Here is a 15,572-nt window from a genome sequence, read left to right on the forward strand (position 1 = left end):
AACCCGTACTTAGTCGGCAAACGTGACATTTCGGCCACTAAGTTTTTTAGTCACTAAAAATTCTACATAAAAATTTTAACCAACTATTAGAGACTAAATATTTTAGTCACCAATGGAATACATTACTTTTTGCCACCAAATGTTTTAGTCGCCAAATGATATCCTTTTTTTTCCGTGACTAAAAAATTTAGTGGCCAATAGTTTATTTCTCTCATTCTCAATTGTTTTAGCTACTAACTATTTAGTCACAAAAAATTTTTTGGTTATGTTTTTGCTACTAAATTATTAGTCGCCAAAACATTTGATTACATATTTGGCTACCAAAATATTTGGTGGCCAAATACTTTTTGTTTTTGTTTTTTTTTTTTTAAAAAAAATTCTAAACAACCTGTATCCAATTTTAGTACAACATGTATCCTGTATAACCAATATAATCCATCAACGCTAAATATATTATCAACCATTCAAGCATTCAACAATGTGCACACATTTTAGCTCCAACCATCCAAAACATTAATATTGAACGTCTAATTCTATATATAACACAAATTCTATACGAACCAAGTCTAATCCAACGTCAATAATTTCATTTCATACATAATACAGGACTAACCAAATTAATTAACAAAAAGGACATATGTACCACAACCTAAATTAGCATATATACTAATTTTTACCATGCCAAATTAGCTTATATTTAACACACCAAAAAAGTAATTTGTACAAACCACTATATATACGGGTAGACGTATAAAAACAATGCCCTTCCGTACTTGTCAAAAAAAATCATATCCACATTTGTATGTCCAAAACCATCTACAAATAAAAAAAAAAATGTCAAAAGTTATGTTTATGGCAATTAAAGGGGCCACAGTCAACAAAAGCAGTAAACAATTTCCCCAAAATATAACCGTACATAAACTAATAAGGAAAGAGTTAAACAAACTATAGTTTAAGATGGTAGTACCAAAATAGTTGCCCACGACATGGACATTTCATGTTCTACCACATATAGATGAGAATTCTTTCCCGGATTTGATCGAAAAAAATTTCAAAAATATATAGATGATAATATAAAAAATTTTAAAAATATAAAAATTTCAAAGGTAGTATTAGGACATATACAATGTATTTATATATATATGTATTTATATATAGATGATAATATTTTAATTTCAAAAATGCTAATATCTCTCAAGTTGAACATAAGCAAATTTTGCTGCTATTTGCAACAAATCATTGCCAAAGAGATTGATGGCATGAACCATTAGCATAAAATTTAAAGGACTTTTTTCTTAATAAATCAAAGGAGTGATTTGCTAAGATTAATTACATACCATAGTGGAGCAAATGTAGATGACAAATCAAGAAAAGGGTATGGCCACCTGTTGCAAATAGTTACAGTTATAGGAAATTAGAAGTGAGATTTTTGTAATAAAAAGAAAAGAGTGTTAAAAGGGAGACGAGTTTACCAAAGCGAAACGCAGGCATGGACAATCCATTTTAAAATGTACATAAACAGCAGTCCACAGGAAAAAGTATGCAATTCGAAACCAAGGGAACCGCTGGAAGAGAAAGACAAGTCTAAAAGATTAAATTGTGAAGCAAAATAGGAATTGAAATCAAGATAAAAGAACTGCAACATACCAAGCAATTCAAAGTAGTGTCACCGAGCAGAAAAACAGCATTGATGGTATGCAAATTTATAATCAACTGCCACGTCAAAGATTAAGCACACTATTTAGAAGACAAACAGAAGTTTTGATGATGAATCTTATGGATTTGCATGATATCAACTTTGCACCATATGGGTTTTACTCAAGGAAGCTAAATGATTTAGAAATTGACACATAAGAGGTTGATTTCATGTAGTTATATATATATATATATATATCTAATGATATTAAATGTTTTATGTTATTGAAACAGAAAATACCCTGCATCTATGAGACTACATAACCCTATGCTAAATTATGCAAAAATGTTGCTTTGATACAATCTGTCGTATAGTTATAGTTGCACAATTTGACTAGGTGTGGATTTTATTACTTACAAAATTTAGATCGTAATCTTTGATTGCTAGAAACGGTACAATTATGAACCAAAAGACGCAGTCCGTGAGCACCACCACACCTGCATTCATCTATTGAAGAGAAAAATAAAAGGTCAATAACTATGTGCAACAAGGCTATTATGTTTCTTATTTTGTGCTTAATTAATCAATTTATTATTTTTCTTTTTCAATACTGAGCTCAACGGAACCTTATCCAACCACTTGGGATTATCTAGATGAACCATATTTTTCCATTTCATGCAATTCTGAATTAAATCACTAGCTGATGCATCTTTTCTTTTTAACACATTATAATCTCAGTAAATCAATATTTTCATTCTGAAATAGGAAAAAACTATGATACAAGCTTCATTAATACCAAACAGTATCATTGGGCAACAAAAAGGCTAAAGGATTAAGAAGGGATATTAAATCGTGATTCACAACTCTTCAATTGCAATTACTGGCTTTTAGGGGTTTACCTAGAAAACTATTTGAAAGATATAACCCCAAAATCCTGCAGCTTGGCGAACTCGATGTTCTTGATTGGATTCCAAGTGTTTTTCCCCATTGGATTCATTTGAATTAGTGCCTTGCTCGACATCAAAATCCTCGGTTCTATCGCCACCAACTTTTTTATGATATTGGTAGCATCCGCACATGGTGTTAGTAATATAATATAATGCCTAAACATAGTGCAACTTTTGGCTAATATAATATGTAATACAGTGCATTGCTTTTGGATTGTTTTCAGCTCCTTTCATCATGAGCCATCATTGTCCATTGTCTGTAAGGATTGTATCTTCTCTTATATAAGGAGCCCCTCACCATTTGTAATACAACAGTTTAATATATATAATTTATTTTCTCTCCTTCTCTATACATTATTCTTACATGGTATCAGAGCTATAGGTTAAGCTCTTGGTATTCTTCGCCTTCCGGCGGGCGGCAACCTTGCCTTGACCGCCCGCTGGACCTCAACCAATTTGAGACCTCTATCAACTCGCAAGACCTCTCTCACACTTTCTCTCTCTACTTTACAGTGATAACTGCAAAACTTTTCCATATAGCTAATTCTGATTCTCTTCTCGGTAACCAACCCAACACAACAAGTCTCTTGGGTTCAACTATTATGGATTTGGATATACTGAATCTTGATGGGGATAACCAACCCATCTCATTCTCCATGCAAACAAATGTTGGGTCCAACAGTTTGCACATTGTTCATCGCCGCAGCTACAGGCCCCGCCGTTGTCAATACTTCACCTCGGCCCAACGACGCATCCACTCTGAGCTTTGGGTGCGTCTGATTTCGGTTTTGCTCCACCAAATAGCACCACCACTGGTTTAAACGCGACTGAGCAGCGCCATCCAACCTTCCTAGCGCCGTGTAACACTCCGACGACGCTTGCGTGAGCAGCCCCGACATTGATCCCGATCAGCTTTTACAACGGTCCGGCATGACCCCGTAAACTGTCCCGACATTGATTCCGGTCAGCTTCTACATCGGTCCGGCATGACCCCATAAACTCTCCCGACATTGATTCCGGTTAGCTTCTACATCGGTCCGGCATGACCCCATAAACTGTCCCGACATTGGTTCCTATTAGCTTCTACAATGATTCGACACGACCATACAGTGTCTTTTACAGCAGTTCGACACGACCAGACAGTATCTTCTACAATGGTCTAACGCGACCATACAGTGTTTCCTATCATATTTTATTTTCTTTTCTTTTTCTGTTTTGTTACTCTTTCCAAACTCAAGTTGATTCCTATCTTCCTTGAGTTTGAGGGGGGCTGTTAGTAATATAATATAATGCCTAAATATAGTGCAACTTTCGGCTAATATAATATGTAATACAGTGCATTGCTTTGGGATTGTTTTCGGCTCCTTTCATCATGAGCCATCATTGTCCATTGTCTGTAAGGATTGTATCTTCTCCTATATAAGGAGCCCCTCACCATTTGTAATACAACAGTTTAATATATATAATTTATTTTCTCTCCTTCTCTATACATTATTCTTACAGAAAGCAATGATCCAAACTACAAGTGCAGTTATGCAAGTGAAGTCCATGAGCAATGACATATAAAAAGAAATCGATTCAAGCATAAATCTAGAGTGATATGTGTCGTATAAATTTAGGGGAGGGGGGGGGGGGGAATCACATAGAAGGATGTATAACATACCCCAAAATAAATGGTTATCAGTGAAAAAGCCCACCTGTCCAATATCCGATTTCACCAATTAAATCCTATGATAACCAATGATGAAATTGAACCACATGTAATAAACTTAATACTGGAATTAAAAATAAATAAATAAAAACTACCTTGATGTGATGCATATTCTAATATTTAACCTATTTTATGCTATCATTCTACTCAAGTATTCTTTTGACTTTGTCTCAATAAAGAAAAAGAAAAGAGAGAGAAAAAGAGAGAAATCTCCTTTTAACCTTTTTTTTTTCTTTTCTTTTCTTTAATTCGCCGAAGCAAACTCATAGTGAATCCAAAGCACAATTTTGTAGTATATCAAAATTGTTCTATAAAATTCTTTAATTAGCAAAAGCTGTCATCTCTGTTATGTGAAAATCTACCTGTTGATTTCATTTCCAATGATGCTAAAATAAAAATACCCTTTACAAGAAATGCTATTGGTTAAATGTATAAGAGAGAGTTTGATAAAAGTAGGATATGTCTATACTTTTGACAATCATGTTAAACCAATCAATCAATTTCAATCTCCCCTTCAACTATATGCAAGACTTTGTAATTAATGAGATAAAAACCAATAAAAAAGGGATTACTTACTGAGTATAGAAGTAAAATATTTCACCACCATCAACAGCCGCATTTGCAATCAATAGAGACAAAAAGAACGAAGAGCACAACAACTCGGAATGCCAGCAACCAAGCAGGATGTATTCCTTTTAGACACGGTTTCCAAACCTCATCCTCGTACAGTAGTCCTGTCGGCTCTTCCTGGGATTCTCTATTTCTGTGTCTCGATTTGCGTGGTCCTTCGTATTTTGAAATAAGAAGGGATGTAATAATCAATGACAACAACACCCAAATGATACAAAGCATGACCCTCCAGTTCAGCCAGTAACTTATCGACCTCTCAAGTCGAGTTTAAGCTGAGTTGAATAAAACATGCATCAAAATATGGTTGAATTATTTAATAAGGGATATTTTATATCTTTTTAATTCCCATTTACCTACAATTTCTCTTAGCCAATCAGATTTAAAGGGCAATCTACTATAGTTCACAAATTCAAAATTGAAGTTCTAGTTCACATAATTAATCTCATATAAGATCATCACAAATTCACTCGCGGTAAATAAAGCAATGATGAATATGATGAGTCTAAGTTGTACAGAAACTTGGGCAGTCCATAAGATAACCCCAGAAGGCAAACAAGATGTTCAAGTTTTCCTTTAATAAACTATTGGAGAAGGCACACAAAATCGATTACAGCGGCAATGCAGTTTGTTGATACATTTCACAACAACATAATGGGTAAAGATTAACAAAATCGAGTAATTGAAATCAAGTGTTGACTAAATAAAGTTGAACATACCTTGCATTTCACCTTAGCATGCAACAGTCACAATTCTTTGAAGCATATATACAAACAAATAATGAGCTTATATGCTTTGCACACATATTTAGCTAAAGAACCAACACAATTGCCTTAACAGCTAAACTTAACACTGCCCACAGTAGATGTAAAGTTCATATATGTGTAGACACCCCATTTTTGACCGCCCTTAAGACTTGGACGCGACTAATGGTTTACATGGTAGAGAAAGGTGTGCAGGGCAAAGGTTCAATTTCTTCGGCAAGAGGAGAGCCCAGTCCCAACTTCATACCCCCTTTTGGACTAAAAAAATCTTGATCAAAAGATTTTAGACTTGAAACCCTCTTTTTTCAAAATATTTTGAAAATAAAGTTCCTACGATGTTCTGACGCTCGCTTTTCATTAAATGTTGCGCTTTTCGGTAAACCGAGCAAGGACAAAGTAGAGATGAATGAAAGAGAGATGAAATCTTTAAAAAATCTTTCAAAAACACTTTGTTTAGGGGTTTGGAGTTGAAGAACAGAGGAAAGGAGAGAAGAAAACTAGTTTGGAAGAAGTTCGGCATGAATCCGGGTAGAAGAGAGTCGAGCAGCCCTTGCTGAATCGGGTTTATTCATCTATATACTTGGATTTTAGCTATGAGGCCACCACCATTGGAAATATTACTTCCGGGGCTTCATTTTACACTCAAGAATCTCCTAAAGCCAAGTCCGGGTGGGGGAGATATGGTTGGTTGAAGTACGGGATCAATCCGGTTGGGTCGAATCTGCGCGGCTTCACAAAAACAGGCATAACTTTTTGCACAGGAGGAATTTTAATGCAAGGTTTGTGCCGTTGGAAAGCTAACTTCTGGGGATTCAATCTAGACATCCACTGACCACTTTTTGGCCTTGGAAGCCATGTACCGGCCACCAATTTAGTCGGATGGCCAGCAAAATAGCAGGCTGACCATTTATAATAGCCGGCCGACCATTTATTTGGCCGATTGTCTCCTTTTCGGGCCGGTACCTCCTTTTTGCCTTTTTCAGGTATGGTGCAAGCCAGTTGTGCCAGCTGGAGTGCACGGACCCTCCCCTTCATACACGTGTGTGGCTGTTTTGAACCTTTGCACCCTTTTACTCAAGCTTCTCATGGAAGCTTGACCTCTTTCGATCTAGCTTCTTGAGGAAGCTTGGCCCTTTGTCTTAGCTTCCTCAAGAAGCTTGGACCTTTGGGTTAGCTTCCCGTGGAAGCTTGACCCCCTTGACCCTTTTATTTTAGCTTCTCTACGAAGCTTGGAGCCATTACCTTGTCTATATAAGGAGCCCTCCCCTCTCCTTTGAAGAGGTTCAGCAAAATCAGACCTAAAACAATATATATTCTGATATATACATCTTCTCTCTCTATATGTCCCTCTCTCTCTTCATTTGTGTGTGTTTGAGGGCCTAAAAGTGTATTTAGTTCTTAGTTTTGTACTAAGTCACATACTATTACACCATACTTCAACTTTGGAGGTCTTGAGGGTTTGTTCTTGGAGCTTTGGGTCGGTTTTGATCAGAAGAAGATGGCAGAGCTTGCTGTTCAAGGGTAACACTATTTACTTTATATTCCCCAATTTTGCACTAGTCTTTAACCTATCTTGCATACTGATTTAAGCTTTGTGTATAACTGAAAAAAGTCTTGTATTTGCATGCTTAAGATCTTTCATTCGGGTCATTTTGGTGTTGGGGGTCGACCTCTCCCTCTTAGGCCTTGTTTGGCCCTTTTTGTGCTCTCTTTGATAAGCTTTGGGGACTTTTGTGTATTGGCCTTCTCACCACTGAAATCCAATGGATTTTCAGTGGTGAAGAAGGGGTTTTGAAGTCTTGCATAGGGGAGGGACACCACTCTCCCCTGGTCTCTCTTTTATTTGCATTTTTGGCCAATAAGGGTAGCATGTATGATTAGTTGTTCTTGGCTTCATTTCAGAGGTTTTTGGGTGTTATTGGGTCATATTATGCCTCTGTTTTTGGTCGGATTAGTGCCCCTTTCCATGCTTAATATACTTGCTTTGTATTCCTCTCTTTTGCCTAAAAGTGCATCATGTATTTAGTCTACCATGCTCTCATGTTTTGGCCTAACTTTGTGAAGTTCTTAGCCATGTCTTACCATGCTTGAGGTCTGTTGGGAACTGTTTTGGTCGTATTTGCCGTGTTTAGGGTAGCCACTTTGTATTTTGGCTTGTGAGCCTTGAGGGTGTGAGTCATGAGCATGCTTTAGTCGAGTTATTTCAGTGATTTGGAATCACTTCTTATGCTGTTTCAGTCCCTAATCCATGCTTGTATGCTTGCATTCATCATCCCTTTCATGCCTTAAAGGATTGTTCTTTTATGCCTAGAAATGAGTCATTGTGTATGCTACCATGTTTAGGCATTTGAGGCTACCATATCAGTGGGTTTTGGGGTGTATTTTGATGCATAGAAACTCTGTTTTTGGTTGCATAGTCCATACCATGTTTGCTTGGGATAGGTGTTGAGCGATGCTCTCTTTTGTGGCCTTGAATGCCTTCTATTTCACACCCATTCCCTAGCATGTTTTGGCATCATTCTTCGCATGCTTTTCAGAGTTTAACATGAGTGTTTAATGTCCATGTATATCGCCTTCAGGTACGCCTAGAGTTGTCCCCTTCCATGCTTAGATGATGAACCTTGTTGTGTGCATGCTTGCATGCATAATTGGTGCTCTTTTGCACCATCTTTGGTCACTATTTTGGGGCATGGCTGAGGCCTCCCATTTCAATTTAAGACCACCCTTGTAAATAATTGTATACTTGGCATGATGTATGTTGCATTACATTAGTTGCATGCTTGCATTATATCTTGTTTGTATTTTTGCATATTGTTTAGCTAATGGCATCACATGACCTTGTTGCGTACTTGGCATACTAATGTGACATTAGATTAGCTTGCATGTCTTGGTAGTATTGCATTGTATTAGGCTAGCATGCTCATATTGCATTGCATTAAGTTGCATCATTTTGCATTATATATGACATACATGCATTGCATTAGGTTTGGTTTGGGGTGTCAAACCAAATCTGAGGAATGGGATGCGTTCGTACTTGAAGTGACGTAACGCGCCTCACTCCTCGGTCGCCAATGCCCTTGACCTCAACATGATAGGGCAGGAGGCATTCATCTCTTTTATGCATTCATTTTACTTTGAATTGCAAACTTGGCCTCTTAGGCCATCATGCATCGAAATGCGTAATTGATCGGGCCACACTCCCTTGAGTCCATAACATGATTGGGAGAGTGGCCATGCACACATTTGCTTGAAAATTCCATGCCATACACTGCTTGCCCTCTGCTGCTGTCAACTGCAGGATTCTGCAGGAATAAATGGCCGACCGGCCATCTTTAGTGCCGACCGGCCATCAGTGTCCAGCCGATGACACAAGCTTTGGCCGATATACCCATTCCCATGGCCAGTGGCCTTTTGTTCTGGCCGGTGGCACTCCACAGCACTCAGAAGGAAGCTTAAAGCAGTTCTGGAAACTTTCATAATTTTTAGAGGAGCAAGGCAGTGTAAACAGAGGCAACAGTGGCATGGTACGGGTTTCCAAGCAAGGCGAGTCAAGCATGCATCATCCACGCATTCCGAGGTAGGGCTTCGACCACCTTCCTTCTGCATTTAATTCGTTAATCAATTAGAAGTTCTGTAATAATTAATTTAGTAGTATTCATTTTGTTGTGTAATATTTATTCGGACCCTCCAAGCAAGGGCAATTGTGTAATAAGTGTGTGTGGGTGTGTGTATGTCTTCCAACCCCACGTCTTTCTCCCTTTTATTTATCTGCTTTCAGTGGTTGGATTAGGACATGTTTAAATTAGCATCCTTATGCTCGCATGTTTTGCATCCATTCATTTGTATTGCATGCACTAGGCTCGGCGCATCATACTAACTGCATAGTATTTCCATTCCAACTTGAATACATGTATCGAGTTGTCTCATTTCACATGTTATTCTTAGATTAGCCGAGCCTATTCTAGTTGCATTCTGTATGTGTTGTATTAGCCATTTTAACATGAACTAAGATCATGCATGATTACTAACTAGTTTCTTGTTTTGGCTCGAAGTACATTGTAAGTGTTTATGCTTTGGCATCTCGCATGAGTGTGAATGTTAATATGACAGCATGCTTACAATGAGGCTACTTGCTTATGTGATATAACTGCTTGAATGCATGTGGGTGGAGGTTGGATTGCTTGAATTTGAACAATTCGTTGAAATCCGTGTTTTAGCCTACTTGCGAGTGGCAAATCTCAAATCATTTTCCAAATAAACGGATATGCAATGCTTTGTTCCAAATTAGACGGTGTGGTCTATACTTGTTTGCTGTGCGCATAACATAGTAATTCTAGGCTAATAATCAGAATAAGAACGCATGTGTTTTCAAAAACAAGATATCATGTTTAGTAGAGGCCGATCTTTGATCGGGCGAGCGGGGTTGCTCATAGCTGACCTTTCCCAATCGTACCCAAGTTCCCGAGCCGAGGCAACTTTGGTGATGACGGATACATGGCCTTAGGCAACGAGTCAGGGTTTCCTAAATTCTCCAAAATAAAATATTTAGGTGGCGACTCTGTATCTGGCAAAGCAGTCCATGTTTGGCACTTCTTTACAAAAAAATCTGTTTTCAAAAATGATTTGCCGGATTTGGACTCTTTGGTTCAAGATTTAGAACCGCGACAATTTAAGTCCGAGCTGTAGCGAGCCCAAATGAACAGAACGGGATTCATCCTCCCGGGACGTTCGGGGACGTCTACAGTTTTTGGCGACTCTGCTGGGGAGTTAGAGAGCTTAACTCGAACTCATGATATCCTGTTTTGATTACACTAATGTGTTTCTTTGCATTGCATGTGCATTGGTGCGCCTAAGTCACAGTGTTTGCCGTCTGCTATTCCTGAACGGTTTACCGGAGGCTCGCTTCGAGAAGCGTCCCACAAGGCTGACCGGTTACGGGCTCTACCATGATGGGAACACAAACCCCGGTTGTCACCGGGGCACCCTTTTGACCATTCGACCTAGTGCATATTCGGAATCCATAGTGACCATTCCAAGCTAGGACAGGTTGCTTACCCGATCATAGGTTGTTTGAAACCGCTGTGTGCATAGCGAAACCCTAGCTCCTGACAAAATAGGACAGGGAAACCTTACCCCAACATAGGGGTGTTTTGGCTCTCACTTGTTTGTTATGTGCTTTAGAGTTGGCCTTTACAGGGAATGCATGTATCAGTTTGCAAGTTTGGGTATCAGGCCTGTGGGCATTAGCATCAGTATTTTGGGAGGGATCAGTTTTACCTGAGGGTATCGGTTTACAGGCAGAATTTGGGGCAGAATTCAGTAATGAGTCAAATCTGTTTTGGCGAAATTGGGCTAAGATGCTGTCTATTTTTTTCTTTTGCTAGGGTAATCCTGGAACCATAGCTTCAGAAGGCTCTGAGATCCCCCCAGATTCATTGGACTTGTGTTGATAGACTTTGTCAGGTCAGAGATTTAGTTCAAGGGCTACCAGTTTTCCTTCGCCAGGGTAAGGCAAAGAAGGGCCAGACAAGGCTCATTGGTTCATCTGATCCGACAGTCACCAGTCACATCATCAACAGACCGGTGATGGCACAGGGTTCGGAAGAATTTATGGCCGTGATAGCAGCGTTAAATCAGGAAACTACCATACGGGATGAGACTAGTGCTGAAACGCAACGCCCACCTGGGGCATCTGCCTCACGTCCAGCTTCGGAACCCCAGCCGAACTTTGACCCACTTCCGCCAGCTGAAGATTTGCAGGGTCCAGATCCTCGAGAAGGGTTGGCTCAAGCCCGAGTTTTCAAACCCCTGGTGCAGCCTAATGAGAGGCTTTATCCCCTTGATGCTAATGAGCTCGATCTGACTGCAGTGAAAATTGTGAACCTTGAGAAGCAATTCAAAAAGGCACAGGGCCTTAACTTCATTCCCGATATTGAGGATGGGCACATCGAGGCTGCCGTACGACTCCCAGACAGATTTAAAATGCCATATATTGACCGTTTCGACGGGTCTGGAGATCCAATGGTACATATCCGACTTTTCTTGGATGTCCTGAAGCCGACGGGTCTGACTAAGCCACAGAAACTCTCTCTGTATGGAAGAACCCTGTTGGGTGTAGCAGCCATTTGGTACGCTAAGTTGGAAGATAAAGTGAAGCAAAACTGGGAAGAACTGGCTGAGGCCTTTGTCGATCAGTATTCGTACAACACCCAAGTTGAAATGACCACCCAAGAGCTTAAAGCAACCCGCCAGAACCCAACAGAGCCTTTTGTGGAATTTGTTGCGAGATGGAGAGCAAAGGCAGCACAGATGACAGATCGTCGCTCTTCTGAGAGGGATCAAGTGCAGATGATGGTGCGAAACCTCGAGCATGATATGTTGCAAAAGTTGATATTCGCTCCGCTATTCACTTTCAAAAGTTTGCATGAACTGGGGGTTCAGATCGAGAATGCGTTCAACAGTGGGATCATTCCCAGAACAAGTGAACTGACAAGGAGGGTGATTTCAGGGAGTACCAATGTTGGTAGTAGCGCTGTTCCCAAACCCACTGAAATCAATACAGTTGCCACAACCGACCCTTTTGCCAATCCAAGCCTACAAACCGCTGGCCCAGCCCGAGCTCAAGGCAGAACTTTCACTTCCCTCTATATGAGTCTGACTAGCGCACTAAAAGTCTTGATGGAAAGAGGGTATCTCAAACCCCTCAATTCTTAACCTCTGCCTGACCCACTCCCAGCCAGACATAACCCCTCCAAGTACTGTATGTACCATCAGCAGCGCGGTCATGACACCGACCGCTGCTACCGCCTTCGTCATGAGGTCCAAAATCTCATCGACAACCGGACGATAGCTCCACCTTCAGTCTCCAATGACCAAGTACCTCATCCACATCTCAACCTAATCCACACACTGGCCGTCCCTTACGACCCCAGCGTATACATCACCCCAGCCCATTTACCCAAACTGGAGTTGTTCATTCCAGTCAGCATGGACTTATGCATGATGGATGCACCCGGACCCCAATCATCTCAAACCCATGAGCCCACTACTTCTGAGCTGATGAGAATGATCGAAGATCTTCTGAGAACTGTGGCAGATTTAGTCTTTGGGGTTTTGGCCCCATCATCGACCACGTCATGTACCAGGGAGTTCATGTCTAAAGGCTCCCCAACCTTGGGACGGGTTGCATTGGAAGAAGGCCAATCCCTTGGCAAAGTGGAGGCAAGTGGTAAGAACAAGGTAGGGGCAGGCATTGGTCCCCATGAACACCTTCAGTGGGATATTGAGGCTTTGAAAGCCGAAGGGCTAAACAAATAGCAAGTACTCGTAGTTGTTGCAAAAACTGTGGATGACACTTTTGCCACTCAGAATGAGAGCAGTCTGATTCAAGGGGCAAGTCGGGAGAAGGGCCGTTGTTCCAGGAATGTTCCTTTTAGCTTTAATCCCGTGTTCGGAAGAGATCAACAAACCCAGTTAGCGCCTGCCAATCCCTTTGCTGGTGCATCCAGCAAAAAGCCACAAACCTCAAAACACCCACCTCGGGGCCAAAGGGTGTTCACCCCATTATACATGTCTCTATCAGCGACCTTAAGGGTCCTGATCAGAAAAGGGGATTTGAAACCCCTGGAGTTGCGGCCACTGCCGAATAAACTTCCTTCCTCCCATGATCCGGCCAAGTACTGCGCTTTTCATCAACAAGTCGGCCATGGCACTGACAGTTGTTATCGTCTTTGCCACGAAATACAAGATCTGATTGATAAAGGGGTTATCATCGCACCGGACCCTGCGAAGTCTATCAGCATTGGATCAGTGCACTTGGAGGATAATGTGATGTGATCAGGGGATGAACCACCTGCAGGTGGCACTCAGTTTACTCTAGATGTGGCGTATGGCACGCACTGTTTTGAGCATTTATGAATGCTGGTTTTTGTACTGTCTGACTCGGGTATTGAGTCAGTTTTGTTATGTCGTTTAGAGTTTGTCCCATTGTATAGAGTCAGTCTTTTCATACTGAGTCAGTTGGGTCTGTTTGGTCGTATCGAGTCAGTCCTGTTTTGTTAGAGTCGGGTGATCCCGAGGGCGTTACCTCGGATATCACTATTTTGTTTTGTATTTGTCTTTGCTTTCTTTTGAGTCTGTTTCTGCCGAGGAGCCAGTTACACCAGAAGATGTAATTGGAACAGCTGTGGTTTTCATGCTTTGTGCTTGTTTCTGCTTTGAGCCTGTTGCCAGCAAACTTGAATGAAACGGCAGTACTTTTCGCCTGCTCTTCTGTGCCTTTTAAATCATTGCATTGACCTAAGTTTTTCAAAACTTTTTGAACACTGTGGTGAAAATGAAAAGGAAGGAATTCCTCAGATTTTGCAAAAATTTGATCAATTGAGAGAAAGAAAGGCATGCTAAGCCCTTAATGATTGAGATCATTCTTGTTAATGTGAGTACTGAGAAGGATCCTAGCTTGATCCAGATTGGTCCCACATTGTCTTCAGCACGAGCGACTAGTCGCTTTCTTAAAAGATTTCAAAAAAAATGTTTTGCGTAGTACTGTGAAGACCTGTGTGGAATCGTTCTTAAGATTGTGCAGCCTAGGATCGCTCTCAGCCTCGAGACTCGACCCCTATCACTTTCAAACCTTGAACTTGGATTCAGAAGGTTCAATGATCAACCACAATGTGAGGCCTGTGTGGCCTGATTTGAAGCAGCCCATGAATTAGGGGCAGGGAAGTTGGATCAAGAAGATTAGATGTCATCAAAAGAAGCTTGCAAAGCTAGATCCGAAGCACCCCTCGAACTAGGGGCAAAAGATGCCAGATTGTGCTCGAAGAGCCGAAGATGGATCATTCCACAAATCAATGAAGATCGGCAAGAATGCCAAACCCCAGAAGGGAGGAAAGAATAAGACATTGCTGAAGGATAACCGAGTTCCTATCCACAACACTAAAGGCAAATTCACCCTCCATTGAATGGACTTTTACATCATTAGTGAGTAGCAGCCATTCTCCTGGATTCAGATGACGTCAAGATCTCAAACCATTCAACATGGACAAAGCTACACTTTTACCCTTGAGAGGCTCGCTGGGCCGAAAACCCGGAAGGGCGACCCGGGCAAAAGTTAGAGCAAGAAAAAGAAAAAAAAAAAAAAGAAAATGCAAAAAGAAAAGAAGAAAAAATGAAGAAAATGAAAAGAAAAGATGAAAAAGAAAAGAAAAGAACAAAAAGAATTGAAGAGAAGAAAAACAGAGCTTGCAAGGTTGAAAACCCAGAAGGGCGGCCTTGGCAAAGGTTAGAGCGCAAAGGGAGAGGTCAATACCTGAGTGTACCTTAACCCCGAACTACGTAAGGCTTGATTCCCATGTTTGGGATACGTAGGCAACTTCATTTTGAAGACCAGCCACAAACACTTCCGAATTGATTGTGTCCATGTAATGGTTTTGATCATCTTTGCCTTCTCTGTATCCAAGAGTTCGGTTGTGATCGTCACTTTGAGGACTGACTATAATACGCTGTGGTGCCATTCAGACAAGGGGCAACTTTCCGTTGCCATACAAGGTGCTGCGGTGCTATTCAGACTAGGGGCAACTTTCAGTTGCCATGCAGTGCCGTTCAAACAAGGGGCAATTTTCCACTGTTTATGGGTCCGAGGTCGTGCATCTCAAGAGTAGGTTCCGTGCTCGTTGAGCAGTGGCCGTTTGCAAAAATAGTTTTTGAGAATTTTTACTATGGTTGACTAATTCTCTCGAAAATTATTCCATTTTTCTAAAACTGGACCATTTCTTGGACCCAAAAAAGAAAAATTTTCAGTGCTCACAGCCTGACTTGCATGATTTTCAAAATCAAAAAGTTGAACAAGCATGTTAATCTAACTTTCATGTTGGTCAAAATTGTTT

The 15,572-nt window shown here is 40.6% G+C and overlaps 1 pseudogene across 1 annotated transcript; it reads right to left on the reverse strand.

The window, feature by feature from the left end:
• Positions 1-489: 489 nt before the first annotated feature.
• Positions 490-2,276, reverse strand: LOC114313110 (uncharacterized; annotated as a pseudogene). Its single transcript, XR_014336230.1, has 5 exons — positions 2,054-2,276; positions 1,648-1,713; positions 1,473-1,565; positions 1,338-1,385; positions 490-816 (listed from the first exon to the last, which is right to left on the reverse strand). The product of XR_014336230.1 is annotated as an uncharacterized LOC114313110 (transcript).
• Between the last annotated feature and the right edge of the window lie 13,296 nt (positions 2,277-15,572).

Source organism: Camellia sinensis, chromosome 7 (assembly GCF_055761805.1).
Source record: "Camellia sinensis isolate YWXY chromosome 7, ASM5576180v1, whole genome shotgun sequence".
NCBI lineage: Eukaryota > Viridiplantae > Streptophyta > Magnoliopsida > Ericales > Theaceae > Camellia > Camellia sinensis.